At 51.7% G+C, this 12,686-nt stretch overlaps 1 protein-coding gene across 3 annotated transcripts in view; it reads left to right on the top strand.

Moving 5' to 3' along the window:
• The window catches only part of SFXN5 (sideroflexin 5), a 121,850-nt gene that overhangs the window by 34,542 nt on the left and 74,622 nt on the right, over nucleotides 1–12,686 (top strand). The gene's annotated exons all lie outside the window — the stretch shown is intronic.

The following is a 12,686-nucleotide window of genomic DNA, read 5'->3' as shown; positions in this document are numbered from 1 at the left end:
GCCAGCTCCCTGGGGAATGAGGCCACATTTCCTGTATTTTCCCTTTCAGGAGCTTCAGGCTGCCTGTCCTGATTCCCGGGCCGCCTTTGTTTTCTACTCTGAAAGCCCCCTGTGCCTGCAGGGATCGAGGGAGGAGGGGGTGAGGGTTGGCACTAGCTGGGTGTCCCAGTTCTGGCTGGGTGGGTGAAGCCTGCGTGTCCATCTGGTGGCTGGGTAGCACAGTGCTAGGTGTGAGCCGGCCACCATGGCTCTCTGGACGCAGATCCTCCCGCCGCCTGCCTCCCTTGCCCAGCCTGCTGGCGGCCTGCGTGCTCCCGCGTTGGCTCTCACAACCTGCCCTCCACCGCCTCCATCAGCAAAGCCGCACAACCGGTGGCCTCCGCGCTGCATATGTGGGAACAGGGGATGGTGACGGCACAGGGGCCTCGGGTTCGTGGAAGCCTCAGCCATCTGGAATCAAGGCCAGTCCCTCTTACTGGCCCCAGCTGGCCCTGCTGCAGGGCCATGGCTGTACCATCTGACAAGACCCGGGCTGGCTCTTGGTCTCAGTCTGGAAGGGACCTCGTCCGCAGCCTGGCTCTGTGTCTGCTCTGACGTCTTCCTGTGGGCGTGTGGATCAGCAGCCCATCGCCGGGTCTCCTTGCCTGTGGGCCTGTCCTGCACTGTGGACACACTAAGGAACTTGCACATGCTTATCTCTATCCAGCGCACTGCCCTCCAGTACAACCCCGCCCCTGTGGGTGTGCACAAGTGTGGCCATGATTTGGTCACTCCTGATGGCCTGAGTGTACCCTTTTGTCGGTGGGCGGCTCGCATCTCCTCCAGAGCCCATTGCTCCACCAACAAACAATTCATTTTGAGGACAAAATAAGGGCCATGTACCCTTTGGGCTTAGCAGGTAGAAATGTGATGCACTAGGGCCCTAATAAGGGGCATGGCTGTCAGACAGCAAAGCCATAGCAGAGCAGAAGTTTCTGGATGTTGATTCTGATTTGTGCACTTGTGTGTGCTGAGGCTTGGCTGGAATGGTTTGGCATGGATGGAGATAGGTGGTGCTAAATATAAAAGACCCCCACCCCTCCCACCACCACCATGGTGAGTCACCACTCACTGTGTGTTTGCCAAGTATTGGACAGCCACCAAACACAGCCGGCCCTCCACCTCCGCGGGCTCTGCGTGTGTGGATTCAACCCACCCCGGACTGCATATGTCAAAAGAAACGATTGCGTGAGTACTGAGCATGTGCAGACTTTTCTTTTTGTTGTTGCCCCCTAAAAATTCACCAGCTATTGGCATAGCACTTACCTGGCAATGGGTATTGTGAGTAACCTAGAGATGACTTACAGGCCGCAGCAGGATGTACGCAGGTTGCAGGCAAATATTACCCCTCGTTCTGTCAGGGCCGTGAGCAGCTGAGAAGTTTGTTGTCCGCAGGAACCAACCGCCTGTGGATACTCAGGCACAACTGTACCAGGGCTTTGCATGGATTACCTGTTTGGTAGGTACCTGTATCAACCCCATTTTGCGGCAAGAACATTGAGGCTCAGAGAGGTTACATTACTTGCCCAGGGCCACGAAGCCGGACTGTGCTAGCTGGGGAAGAGGTCTGACGCCGGGCCCATAAGATCCAGCAGGAGGAATAGCACCTGCAAATCACATGCAAAAGCCAAGATATAAAATGGAATGGAGAGACCAATGTAGGCAAAAGGAGAAACAGAGGCAGAGACCAGGGGAAGGAGACAGAGAGATGAGATGAGATGAGATGAGATGAGATGAGATGAGAAGTGGATGCTGCAGGGGGTTGGCCAGTTACGGGGCAGACTGTGAGAGTTTTTGAAAGCCATGGAGCCATGCCGGGAGTGCTATGAGTCAGGAAGAAGCTCTGGAAGGCTCTGGAGCAGAGGAACAGCGTGAAGTGTGCTGTGGTGGGATCGGCCTGGTGGCAGCGCCAGGGTGGTCAGGGAGGAGTAATGCTGTCATGGAAACACCTGGAAACCACGGGGGTGGCCGGGTGTGCAGCACGCAGGTCTCTGAGAACCACTGTGGGCATCAGAGGGGGTGGTTCTTGGTGGTGCTCTGTGTTCCCCAGAGGCTAGGAGCCAGCCCAGCTCTCCTGAGTGCCCTCTGCACCCAGGGTAACCTGTCCACTGCTCAGAGCCCCGAGTAGGGTGAGTTCTGCTCACGACCTGCCAAGGAGAAAGGGCAGCTGTGATGCAACAGCTCCAGTGGATCCCCTCTGCTGGCAGCCAGGAAATGGGGTCAGCAGAGCAAACACCAGGGGCTTAAAAGTACCTGCACCCCAACTCTTCCATGGGTGCCCGTAGGTTTGTCAAAAGCTGGCTGAGGGGAAGGCTTGGCTGAGCCCTGATCTCACCCAGCTCTCAGCTTCAGGCTCTGGGGTCCTGGTGAGCACCTGCTCCTCGGGGCCAGCCCCAGCGTGGCTCTTACCAGGCACAGAGCAGCACCTGGTCAGTATTAGCAGGGGCACTTGTACGATGTGCTTGGTGCTGTGCTGGGCACTACTGTTGCAGCTCTGCACTGGGCCACTATGGGGCGGGGGAGCTCCAGGGTGGTCTCCCCATTCTCCCTGGTCCCTTCTGTCCATCCTCAGCACAGCGGTTAGAGAGATCTGTGAAAACACACACTATATTCTGTCTTGGCCCCGGGGTCCTCAGCCCTGGCACTACTGGCCTTGTGGTGGGGGCTGCCTGTGGTTAAGAACATCCCTGGCTCCGGTTGCCAGTGGACTCCCCACCCCCCCACTCCCACCAGCTGTTACCAATAAAACTGTCTCCATATGTTGCCATATGTTCCCTGGGTACAAAATCACCCCCCAACAAGAATGGCTGCTCTAGTAGAAACCTGGTGGTGTCCCTTTTCCCACTAAGAGTTAAGCTGCAGTTGTGAACAAGTCCTGCAAAGTCCTCACTCCTCTCTGACCTGGTCTCTCTGCTCACCTTGTCAGTCCACTGTGGTCACACTGTCCTTCACACGTGCCAGGCAGGCCCCCTTTCTGCCCCCAGGGCCTTTGTACTGGCTGTTTTGTCTGCCAGAACAATCTCCCACCAGACACCTGCGTGGTTCCCTCTCTCTTGAGCATTTCCTCCAAGGTCACCTATGTAAGGTTACACCTTACTGCTAGAACCTCCTCCCCCTACCACCAGCATCTACTTCCTGTCCTCTGACCCTGTGCTACTTCCCCTTGCTTCCTGAAGCACTATTTTCCTTACATATCAGAACACTTACTCTGTATTAGTAGGTTTTAAAAAAATATTTAGTCAATGTATTTGTTTGAAAGAGTGACAGGGGAATGGGAGAAGAGAGAGGAAGAGAGATCTTCCATCCAGTGATTTACCCTCTGCATGCCTGCAAACAGCCAGCACTGGGCAGGTTGAAGCCAGGAACCAGAAGCTCCATCCAGGTCTCCCATGTGGGTGGCAGAGGCCCAAGCAGCTGGTCCATCATGTGCGCATTAGCAGGAAGCTGGATTGGGAGTGGAGCAGCTGAGACTCCAACCAGTACTCTGAAATGGGGTGCAGGTGTCGTAAACAGGCTTCACGCTCACCCCTGTTAATTATTTTTATTGCTTATCACTCATGTGTCCCCACCAGCCTGACTCCATAAAGGCAGAGGTCTTCATCCTTTTATTTTTTTCACTGATGCAATCCTTAGTGCTTGGAGCAGTGTTCAGCACATAGTAGGTGCTCAGTCAATATTTGTTAAATAAATTGTTGATTTTCGCAATGACCTTGAAAGTGAGTATTCATATCCTTGCATTACAAATGAGGACATGGAGTCTCAGAGTGATTAAAGAAAAACACTCAGAATCCTAGGGCCCCACATGGGAGCCCTGGAATTCAAAGCCAGGTTCAGCTCTGGAGTGTGCCCTGGGTAGGGGGCAGCTGTCTGGGGAAGCGGTGACAGCTGCTCTGTGCCATGTGGCAGCAGCAGCAGGAGGGCTGTCTTCTGCTAGGGAGCTCTGGAACCTGGGGGGGGGGGGACTCTGCTCCCCATGGATTTGCATAGGTACACACTACCTGTGAGTAACCATGGCAACAAAATTAATGGTGCCATTTTGGCCCAACTGATAAATTAGGAAGTTTTTTGTTTGTTTTATGGAAGCATCCTTTGCCTTACAGAAGGCTCCCCTTCAGGCTCTCTTTAATTACCTTCTGGAGGTTGTTTTAAATAGGCTCTGTCTTCACTGCCTTCCGAGGTTTGGCGAAGCAGCTTGGAAGCAGGCAGAGGGGAAGGGGAGTGAGCCAGACTGGGGGTGGAGCCTGGACAGTGGCTCCTCCTTGTGGATGCTGGAGCAGGGCCTGGGCACTGGCTCCTCCCTCTGGGTGCTGGGGGTGGGGCCTGGGCACTGGCTCCTCCCTCTGGGTTCTGGGGGTGGGGCCTGGTGAGTAGCTCCTCCCTCTGGGTGCTAAGTTATGCCCCACTCCTAAGAATGCAGGGCTCCTGGGTCTGCCATCTCTGGCCCTCTCCTCCAAACATGTTCAGACCTACCCTCTGCCCCTCCCTTGGTCTCTAACAGGTTCAGATATGAGGGTGCTTCAAAAAGTTCATGGAGAAATGGAATTAAAGGATGAATTTATTTGGGTGTAAAAATTATTTTGAAATCCATGGATAGTTTTTCCATATACATATTTTCTACATATGATGAAAAATGAGCATGGAAATAAGCTCATACTTTTAATTCCATTTTTCCACACAGTGTTTGAAGTACTCTCTTAGGTTCAAGTGGCAGCTCTGGCTACTTCCAAAACCAGCAAACTTCTGCATTCTTCCGGTCACCTTTCACCCAGACTGCTCCCCACCTGCCTTCTCTGTCATTCTGCAAGTGGGACAACCAAGCCAAGCCCAAAGTCTCATATTCACGCTGGTTTGTTGCTGAAGCCAGTAAGTTTCCAGGCATCAGGGTTGCACATTTTTTAAAAAAAGATTTTATGGGGGCTGGCACTGTGGTGTAGCGGGTGAAGCCACTGCCTGCAGTGCTAGCATCCCGTGTGGGTGCCTGTTTGAAACCCGACTGCTCTACTTCTGATCAGCTCTCTGCTATAGCTTGGGAGAGCAGCGGAAGATGGCTCAAGTGCTTGGGCACCTGCACCCAAATGGGAGACCTGGAAGAGGATTGGTGCAGCTCCAGCCATTGCGGCCATTTGGGGAATGAGCCAGGGGATGGAAGACTTCTCTTCTCTCCCCCTCACCCCTTGCCTCTGCCTCTCTGTAACTTTGCCTTTCAACTAGATAAATAAATCTTTAACAAAGAGTTTTATGGAGCCAGTGCTGTGGCATAGAAGGTTAAGCCTCCACCCACAGTGCCAGCATCCATGTGGGTGCTGGTTCAAGTCCCTGCTGCTCCACTTCTGATCCAGCTCCCTGCTAATGCACCTGGGAAAGCAGCAGAAGATGGCCCAAGTGGTTGGGCCCCAGCACACACATGGGAGAAGCTCCTAGATCCTGGCTTCCACATTGCCCAGCCACAGCTATTTGGAGGGGTGAACAAGCAAATGGAAGATCTCTCTCTCTCTCTCCCTCTCTTTCCCTCCCTCCATCCCTCCCTCCCTCTCTTTCCCCCCATCCTCTCTTCTGTCTGTGTCTTTCCTTTCAAACAAATAAATAAAGCATTAAAAAAGATTTTATTTATTTATTTGAAAGGCAGGATGATGATGGGGCGCAGAGGGAGAAAGAGATCTTCCATACACTGGTTGTTCCCCAAATGACTGCAACTGCCGGGGCTGGGCCAAGCCAAAGTCAGGAGCACAGAACTATATCTGGGTCTCCAACGTGGGTGTCAGGAACCCAAGTACGTGGCCATCATGCACTGCCTCCCAGGAGCGCTAGCAGGAAGCTGGATCACCAGCACTCAGCAGCTGGGACTTGAACCCGGGCACTCTGGTGTGGAATGCAGGTGTTCCAAGCAGCAGCTTAACCCACTGTGCCATGACACCCAGGCCTGCACATTTTCATGTTCACCCAGAGGCACACAGGGAGCTGTGGCAAGTCCAGATGGATCCAATCCCAAGTAGAAATTGCAGTTCCAAGTGGGGATGCTGGAGGCGGAAAGCCCAGACCAGAGGCATCAGGCCTGAGTCTTTGTCCTGGGCTGCACGTCGCTGAGTGCTGGCCAGGAGCGGGGCCTGCAGAGACTTGCTTCCACCTCCTGCCCCTTTGGCGTGAGTAGTTCTCAAAATGATGCAGGTCTAAGGTGTGAGGAGACTTGTGCAGAAAGACCATGCATGTGTGTGATCGCCTGTGCCAGGGTCAGAGTCCATGACTGACTGCTCTCACTGCAGCCTGGAGTGGGCCAAGCCCCAGACAAGCTCAGCTCATGGCCAGGAATTGGTGTTGAAAACAGGGATGTTCCTCGCACCTTACCCAAAAACCTCCTGAGGCTGGAGCATTGCCGGATGCCACCGTCTGAGCTCCCAGCGCCTCCTCTCTTCCCTGCTACCATGGGAGATGGTTTCATATATCCCGCAACGGGCTGTACTCACGAGACCAACACTAGGGCTGCGATCACAAAAACGTCTCAAAATGCACTGAAGTTTTTGTCTTTCCCGTGTAATAGTTCAAGTTCCAGGTGGGCGAGTGGCCCTGTTCCATATGGTCATTCAGGGCCCCAGGCTCCCTCCGTCACCCCTCTCTTCCATCTCCTTGGATACTTCCTGTCTGTAGCTGAGGCTGGGCTTAAGCCCCCTCCTGGCCCAGAGGAAGGGGACAGAAAGCATGGAAGGGAATCGCTGGCCAGCAGAAGGCACATCTCTCTCTCTTTGGACGCCAGCAGGAGGCTGGGAAACGCAGTGCAGTGGGTCAGCCACCTGCCAGCTCCCAGGGAGTGAGTGTGCGAGAAAGGGACATGGATTTTGTTGGACAGTTACTGCCCTGCACCATCTGGGTCGATACAGGGCAAAGGTGTTTGTACAGTCTATTTCTGTATTCTAATGGTCACCTGCAATGTTTAAAACATTTCTTTCTGTAGGTGATGTGATGGGGCTTCCAAACATTTGTGGAAGATGGAATTAAGTAACAATGGGCATTTTCCATGAAAAAAAAACAACTTTGAAAAAGTTTAGTGATAATTACTGCTTCCGTCTCATGACTTGCCATGCATCTGTTTAGACTGTGAATTTCTTCTTGACTTAATCTTGGTCGGTTCTATCCATTTCCTCAGGGCTTTCCAGTTTGCCAGCAGAGAGCTGTTGATAGTGGTTTGTGAACATCCTTTGTATTGCAGTGGGATCGGCTGTAATGTTCTGTGAACTTTCTGAAGCCTCCTTGTTTATGAACAAGGTTTAGAATGCTAAAGGTATAAGAAGGGCCAAGGATTAAAAAGAAGTCTCTCTTTCCTGTGCTGCATTGCCACCTGCCCTCCCTAGAGTAACCACTGTTTTTTTTTTTTTTTTCCCTGTCACACCCCTGCTACCTGTACAATGTATGCCTTTCTTTAAACACTCCTGATAAAATGAGAAGTCCACGAAGCCCACTGGAGTGTGGTGTGTAACAGCTCCGACAGAAGATACTGTGATCACAAAAGCACAAACGTTGCACGATTCCAGGCACACGAGACACCAGGTGTAGTCAAATCCGTGGAGAGTGAGAGTGGAGCACTGGTTCCCAGGAGCTGGAGAGGGAGGACCAGGGCACTGGTGCCTGATGGGTGCAGAGTCTCTGTTGGAGATGGAAAGCTCCGGAGAAGGCCGGTGGTGATGGCTGCACGGCACTGTGAATACACTGCAGGTCACTGAACTGCACACTTGAACTTGGCTCAGGAGCTAAATTATTTTTTTTTAAAAAAGATGGGAAATGGTCTAAAAGCCCACCCATGGGAATGGTTCATAGTCTGTTCACTCAAGATCTCCACTTGGGAGAAAGAGGCTGCTCTTTGTGCCCTGCTCAGGGAAGAGCACTAAAATGAGTGCCATGGCTGTGGGCGGACCACAGGCAACATGTGCCGGCCTTTGACATGGGGTGCGCTGTGCTTAACAGTGCCGACTCTGGGGCCGGCATTGTGGCGCAGCAGGTAAAGTTGCTGCCTGCAACACTGGCAACCCATATGGGCACTGATTTGAGTCCTGGCTGTTCCACTTCCGATCCAGCTCCCTGCTGTAGTCTGGGAAAACAGCGGAGGATGGCCCAGGTGCTTGGACCACTGCACCTACGTGGGAGACCCAGGTGAAGCTCCTGACTCCTGGCTTTGGCCTGGCCCAGTGCTGGCTGTTACAACCATCTGGCTAGGGAATTAGTGTCTCTATCTCTCCTTTTCTCTCTGTAGCTCTGCCTTTCAAATCAATGAAAATGAATTTCTTTCTTTCTTTCTTTTTTGAAGAATGCAGACTCGAGCCATGCTTCCTTGGTCTAGGGCTTTGGGCAAGTCCCTCAACGGCCCTGTGCCTCAGTTTCCAGATCTGTAGAATGGGGGATACATTAGTCCTTCATCATAGGGTTTCTGAAGGGATTAAATGAGGTAATGAGAACAAAGCCCTTAGGAGAGTGCCTGAGACATAGCACGTGTTTCCTACATGGGCGTGTACAGATGAATGGACCTGAGTCAGCTCCAACTTGGAGACCTTGGGCATGGCTGTAAGCTTTGGTTTCCTTATTGGTCCAATGAAAACAGGTTTCTGAGTGGGAAAATCTGGGAGTCGGCTGGAGAGAAAGCATGGAGTTGTCATGGAGGCTTTACGACTGCCTTTTTTTTTTGACAGAGTGGACAGAGAGAGACAGAAAGGTCTTCCTTTTTTCCATTGGTTCACCCCAACAATGGCCACTGTGGCCAGCGCACTGTGGCCGGCGCACTGCGCTGATCCAAAGCTAGGAGCCGGGTGCTTCTCCTGGTCTCCCATGCGAGTGCAGGGCCCAAGCACTTGGGCCATCCTCCACTGTACTCCCGGGCCACAGCAGAGAGCTGGCCTGGAAGAGGAGCAACTGGGACAGAATCTGGCGCGCCCCGACTGGGACTAGAACCCGGTGTGCCAGTGCCGCAAGGCGGAGGATTAGCCTAGTGAGCCATGGTGCCGGCCCTTACAATTACCTTTTACCAGGGCACCAGCCTACTGGGCTGGGGAAGCAGCTCTGGAGTCCGAGGGGCACCTGCAGCAAGGGCCAACAGTGCAGTGCAGTTCAGCTCGGTTTTGGAGGAGGGGAGGGACAAGGGACTGGTGGGAGTACCTGCTGCTAGGCTGCAAAGGGACCTCAGGATGATGGCGGCCACCCTGCCACCTCTCATGCTCCTGGCCTGGTGGTCACCCAGTGAACCTCCGGCATGGGTCAGCTCCCCAAAGCATTGGATTGCAGGGAGGACCCGGCCTGAAGCCTGGGGGCCCACCTCTCTCCTGCCACCAGACCCCTGGGACCCTGGCTGAGTGGGCTGGACTCTCCAAAGTAAGACATCTCCCCACCTCTCAAGAGCGCCGGAGGAACAAGACAACAGAGAAGCTACTTTGCAAGATGATTAAATCCCTAAAAAAAATGCTGCTCATTTGAGTTGCTTGTTTTAGGCAACCATATTGAGCACGTTCTGTGAGTCAACTATTTTATGTACGCATACCTCATCTAACCCTCTGTCTCGGTCAGGTTAAGCCAAGTGCTGTACCAGGCAACTCTCAGACGTCAGGGACTTACTTAGCTCTGCAGGGTCTATTTCTTACTCATGTCTGAACCCAGTGCAACCTGGGCTTGGTTGTGTGCCAAGCAAGGGGAGGAAGACTCCTTTCACCTCGTCGCTTTACCACCTTCTAAGGCCGTGCTGTCCTCCTCTGGGTCCTCCATTGGGAGTGACGAACGTCGTTTCCACCCGCAACCCCTGGCCAGCAGAGCCGCCTGACTAAGTAAGCTGCCAGGGGGTGCCAGACACCCTCTCTGTCCTGTCCAGTAGAAGTAACCCATTTTATTGATGAAGAAACTGAGGCCCAGCCACCAGGTGCTTGGCCCAGGGCCATATGTCCAGAAAGTGGCAGAGCCAGGATTTGTGCACACAGACCCCACCCCCTGCTTTTCACTCCATTCTGTTCTTTCACATTCTCCTTCTCTGAAGATACTGCAGTATTTTAAAAGTCTCTTAGTTCCTGAATTATCTCATTTCCTCCCAATTCCTTTTTCCTTTTACCTCCAGAATTCCCTCTCTCTCTCTCTCTCTCTCTGTGTGTGTGTGTGTGTGTGCTCACTAAGAAATGGTCTTCCTCACTCAGAGTCTCTAGATATCAGGAGTTATAGGCAGAGCCAGTCTTATCATTCGTGTGGTTCAATGCAAGATGAAAATGCAAGAGCCTGGCGCTGTGAGGTAGAGGGTAACGCTCCCACCTGCAACGCCCGCATCCCATATGGCTCCGGTTCATGTCCCAGCTGCTCTACCTCCAATCAAGCTCCCTGATAATGGCCTGGGAAAAGCAGCAGAAGATGGCCTAGGTACTTGGGTCCCTGCTACCCATGTGGTAGACTGGGATGAAGCTCCTGGCTCCTGGCTTCGGCCTGGTCCAGCCAGAGCCTTTGTGGCCGTCTGGGGAGTGACCAGCAGATGGAAAATCTCTCTCTCTTTCTGGACTTGTCATAATGTTTGTTGTTTGTTAGTTAACATCTCCCTGCCTCAGCCATTGGGATCACTCATGGGGCAAGGGCAGACCCGCACAGGCACCTGGAGCCCTGCCCCTTGCCTTGGCGTGTGGCACCTGCTCCACTGCCATCCCGACTTTTCCTGTACCCAGCCCTCGGGGTGCAGCGGAGCTGTTGCTGGGCAGTGCTGAGAAGCAGGTGGCTGGCAAGGTGGTAGAAGGCAGGTGGATTGAGGCTCTAAGCCCCCAGCATGTGTTCCATCATCCCTTCAGTCTTCACAGACAAAACTCAGATTCACAGGTGAAGATACTGAGGAATTCACAACAGCGACCACACTTTTTTTTTTTTAAGATTTATTATTTATTTGAAAGGCAGACTTACAGAAAGAGAGAGACAGAGATTTTCCATCTGCTGATTCACTCCCCAAATGGCTGCAACAGCTGAGGCTGGTCCAGGATGAAGCCAAGAGCCTGGAACACCATCTAGGTCTCCTACATGGGTGGCAGGGGTCCAAGTACTTGGGCCATCCTGCACTATTTTCCCAGGCACATTAGCAAGGAGCTGGATCAGAAGTGAAGCAGCCAGGACTTGAACCACTGCTTGTATGAGACACTGATGTCAAGGTGATGGCTTAACCTGCTGTGCCATAGTGCTGGCCCATGCTGGTTTGCTCTTTTGCTCTTTTATTAAGGGTTTGGGAGGAAAGGGAACTAAATCCATATATTTGGTTCACCACACTTAACCAGAAGTTAGGTGAGCCTTGGGGAGACCTCTGTTTTAAAAGATGATGTTCCCTCTCCAAGTATTTATTGAGCCCCCACTGTGAGCCAGGTGCTCTGGCAGGTGCCAGGAAATGGTGTCAAAAAGCAGGCTCTGCTCTGGGAGGCTGGACCATGGCATAGAAGAGAGAGGACCCGGAGATGGAGGATCATGACTTAAGGCATCAGGGGTCAATGCAGAGGGCCTGGGGCTGCAACTGGAGCGGAGTCTAAGCTTGTGGGCACAATTCAGGGAGACGCTTTCTGAGCAGAGAGAAGAACGAGCCTTTCACCACTTAAAAGAAAAGAACCTCTTATTTTCTCATTTAACTTTGTGTTCAAGGTTATTCTGCATTTGGTTTTTCTTTTGACAGTCTTCTCTGTTGCTCAGTTATTATTTAAAAAAAAAATCTGCTTCTAATCTTCCTGGATCTAGAATAGCAGACAATCAAGTGTGTTTGAAATGTATCTAAAATAGAAGTTAATTAGGCTGTGAGTCAAGGTTTGGACTCAGCTGTGAGTAAAATGCATAAACTTTAATGTATCAATTTTATAACTTCTATTTTTATTGCCCAGTAGCCTTCCTAACTCCTGCAGCTTAATTTATATTCCAGATGACCAACATTGATTGTCATACAAATGAAACATACATTCTGTTACAAAACTTGAAACCTCAGCTACTAACTGTGTCTCCCTTCTAGCCACATGCCCTCTTTCTCCATGAAAAAAAAAATGCACTGGCCTAAAGTTTGCCGACAATATAAACTTCCATTTCACACATTTCCTTGGTTTAAAAAGGCTGATTTTATCACATTTTGTTATCTCTAAAATGTTTATAGGGGTCTTGGCATTAGTTTTCTTTTTTTCTTTATTTATAGAGAGAAAGAGGGGGAAAGAAAGGCAAACTCCCATCCACTGGTTCACTCTCCAAATGCCTACACCAGCTAGGGTGGGAGCCAGAAGCCAGGAACTCAGTCCAGGTCTCCCACATGGGTGGAACTTGAACCATCACTGCTGCCTCCCAGGATCTGTATTAGCAGGAAGCTGGAGTCGGAGCTGGAAATCAAACCCAGGACTCTGATGTGGGAGGCAAGCTAGGCTCAGTGCCTGCCCCTGTTGCTTTTCTTCCTTATCGGGCATGTAATACCATGTTTTAGAATCAGTAATGTCTTAGTGTCCGTGAAACACAGAACTGATATTCAGAGCAACTGGAAACTTGTTAAGTTTCTCTAGCCTTTCCCTGTGCTATGCTGGAAGGAGAACCTTAGAACCTTATACTTGTTGGGAAGCAACTCTTCTCTCCCTTCAACCTTCTAACAACAACAGGGATGATGATGTCAACAGTGATAGGCACTTATAAAATACTTGCTGTGT

The sequence above is a fragment of the Lepus europaeus genome, chromosome 13, assembly GCF_033115175.1.
Source record: "Lepus europaeus isolate LE1 chromosome 13, mLepTim1.pri, whole genome shotgun sequence".
Classification (NCBI taxonomy): domain Eukaryota; kingdom Metazoa; phylum Chordata; class Mammalia; order Lagomorpha; family Leporidae; genus Lepus; species Lepus europaeus.
The sequence above is the reverse complement of the archived record's forward strand: the minus strand, read 5'-3'. Positions and strand labels throughout refer to the sequence as shown.